Consider the following 3,842-nt stretch of genomic DNA (forward strand, 5'->3'; position numbering starts at 1 on the left):
ACCCCTTTTAAGGGTGCAAATGACACCCGAACACCTTAGTAAGCCTTGGTTAGTGACATAGATCCTTACACCATTAACCAAAGGACCACAATTCACGAAATGGTACTTCTTACCATGAGTTTACGGCTGTAAACTCATGGGGGAGTGGTCCCAGGGCCGTGAACACCAAACAAGGTCATTTTAGGACCTTAAACCCACCCAAACACTTGTTTAAAGCTTTGGAGCACTTAACCACTTAAGCCATTAGAGTTTTAATCCCCTTTTGGTGACCAATGGAGAGTTTATGACCAGGAGTAAACTCCTGTGGGCCGTAAACTCCAATAAAGATGGTCATTGGACCATAAACTCCCGTATGAGGCTTTGCACTCCTTGGTTGCAACCCGATAGCCTCCTAGCACTTGACCAAAGTGTTTTCCTCGCAATAGGATGTTTATACATGTTTAATTAGTGTTAAAATCACTAATTGTTTATATACATATGTCTTCATATGTAATTAGAATCATTGTGTGTGTCTAAGTCTTCACTTGACACCAAGCACTTGTCCGGCACTTCATTCCGATCCGCTCACTGCAGGTGAGTTCATACCCCTTGAATTAACCTTTTAAATGTTTTCAAATGTTTATAAATGTTTTATGGGGGAATACAAGTTGAATCATGTTTAGTTGTAATATCAATCACATGTGATTAATAATTAACATACAAATGGCTTTACTTTACGTTAACTGTTTTACCAATCAGATTTCTTCAAATGTTTATCTTAAACGTTTTTAAGTATTTACAACACTTAATTAAACTGTTTATTAAACACTGTATGTTTCATTTCAAACACTGTTACATTTGTGTTTCAAACAAAGGTTCCTTTATACTTAAACTGTTGTTATCAAACAAATACTTTCAAATCGTTTTATAAACTGACATCAAGTCAATCTTTTCTTAGGTATTAATCTTTTTCAAATGTTTTATAAAACACCTTATATGCTTTTATATTGTCAATTGCATGCCGGTATATGTATAGTTATATAAATAATGTTTAAAGGACTTAGGAAGGCTAACCCGCTTTATTTCATTTTCCCCGTTGGGATGTGGTCTGGTAGGGTATCGGGTATCCGTCCGAAATTCGTTTAACTATTAGTTATATATCATGGATACGTATAGAGACATAAAAGCTTTCATCAGTCAGTTCAGTACCTTTGGGTAGCAAAGGCATTACTTCAGGTTATACACGTACATGGTTAGTAACTATTATAAGTATAGTTAGGAGATACCACTTACCATTCCAAGTACAAGGAATCACACAAGAGTCAGTTCATTCATGAGTCTATACTAGTACATTACATGATACATGAGTACGTTTACATAGATATGCTTACATGAGTGCGTTTACATAAATACGCTTACATGAATACGTTTACATAGATACGCTTACATGAGTGCGTTTACATAGATACGCTTACATGAGTACGTTTACATGAATACGTTTACATGAATACTTTTACATGGATACTTTTACATAGATAATATATGACAAGTTACTATTACATATTGTATGTATAGATTCTGTTATATAATTCTCCTTCTTATCTTTATTTTGTGATGCAATCACATAATCAACAAGATGGATTGGACTTTATATCCTAGTACCAAAGGATACTTTGTGGGACTAACCATTCCTATCACCACTGTTAGCTATAAAGGTAAATGCACATCTACGGATGTCTTAGGTTGATACCATTACAGGTATACTTTAAGGGACTAACTATTCCTACACCCAGCTGTTAGCAACAGAGGTAAATGTACATCTACGGATGTCTTAAGTTAACACTGTTAGTTATCCTAATACAAAAGGATAATACTTAAGTTATTATGTTATTTTCTTCCTTTACTTTGTGACACATTCACATGAACGACGAGGTAGGATATATTTGATATAGATAACTATTTTCCTTATTACCTTTATATTGTGACTCATACACATAAACGATGAGGTATACTATAGTTTTATACTAATAGTTAGACAGGGAAAAACCATCACATTTACAGAGATACTTACTTTCAAAACAGTCGGGTCTTGGTAGAAGACTACTTTCAAAACAGTAGGGTCTTGGTAGAAGACTTCTTTTATAGGGATCATAGGGATTTCTAAGGTTATTCAAACGCTTTCCATTACTTACAAACATTTACATACTTATATGAGCTTTTTGGCTGATACTCGCTTTCAAAATAACTTGTATTCTCAGGTCACAAATAGACAGGTACGACGACCAAGTTTTGTGAAGACGGAGCAGTCCAGACTCGTCTTATATTCTGATTATTCATTTTATTGTTGTATATTATGAAAGAACACACTTGTAATTAAAATTATACTATTAATGCAATGGATGATGTTGTTGCTTGTTTACTACTTTACATTATCGTGATACATTACATGACGTCCTCCTCCCCAGAACGTTTCCGCCGTTCTCGGTTTTGGGGTGTGACACATAACCATCTATGAGAGAAGTGTGTATGAGGAAAATTCAAGTATAGAGCTCTTTGTATTGTGTTTTGTCCAAATGGTGGAGGAAAGGCTCCTATTTATAGTGAAAAGGATGAGACAATAATGAAACAAAGGAAGAGAGAGAGAGAGGGGACAAAAATGCTTGTCTCTTGTCTTATTGGATGGATGGAGAACATGGTATCTAAGCAAATCGTGAGCATCAAAATCATGTTCACTGGCTTATGGAGGCAGGTAGGCCTAGCAAATGGGCCTAACACCATTAAGTCTCATCAATCCAATATGGTTAGCTTTCGACCAAGCATCTTGGGTTGAAAGAGATAAGTGGTCCTTAGTTATCCTTAAAAACTTTTCTTATATTGTGTACCGGTTTATATCTAGCTCACAACCAGGTTTTAAGATGTTATATCCACTCGCTTTGGCAAGGTGTATCAATGCAAAAAGAAAGGGGAAAACAATTAATAATATTGTGATAAGTATTGGAATGTAGTTAGGAACTTAAGTCTTTTGTTTTTTTTTAGTATTTATCTTACTTTTAAATTTCCAGCAATTATCTTTGAGTTAGTTTAAGTCTTTGTGTTTGAGTCAAAGTCCTTGTTAATACTTATATATAGGTTTTGAGATTATTGAATAAAGTATGCTTGAAGTTTTATTAATTTTAGTTTAGTTCTTCCTAATTTTAATAACTTAGCTTCTCGAGAAGGAAACTAGGCTATTCAGCACTCACGGCTCCTGTTAGCGAGTTCACGAGATCTAAGGTCAAGGATATAACAAGTTTTGTATAGAACCACGATGGTGACTCCTACAGAAGAGTTGATGTAAAAGTTGGAGGAAGTCATGATTCAACAGGTTCAAAGCAATAATGAGATTAAAGGGGTGATTGCAGAATTATAAGCTAACATGTGTCCCTGGAAGAAGGTTTGTCAAAACAGAAAAACTCCAAAAACGGATCATAAGATAGCATAGAGGAAGAAGATGACCAACGATTTGAAGACAGCAACAAACCCGACCAGGGGAGGGGCAAGGGACGTCTTCGGGTGCATCAGATTTCAGCATGGACCTTGACGAAATGCGGAAAATAACAGCGTTATTTGATCGATATAATCTTAATTTCGCTGAACGTTTGGCGTTCGACAAAGAAAAATAAGAAGCAAAGAAGAAGGAGCCCGCGCAGAGACAAGAAATGAAGGATATGAAGTTCTTGATGGAAAACGCCGACCATCTGTCGGGACTGGCTCTCGAGCTCGTGATGAAGAAGAGGGAAAAAATTATGAAAAAATATTTTTCATAGGTTTTGTTGGTTTGTTTGATTTTTTGTTTGTGTTTTTTAATATTCTACTTTTTTAAG

The sequence above is a fragment of the Lactuca saligna genome, chromosome 2, assembly GCF_052625555.1.
Source record: "Lactuca saligna cultivar CGN05327 chromosome 2, ASM5262555v1, whole genome shotgun sequence".
Classification (NCBI taxonomy): domain Eukaryota; kingdom Viridiplantae; phylum Streptophyta; class Magnoliopsida; order Asterales; family Asteraceae; genus Lactuca; species Lactuca saligna.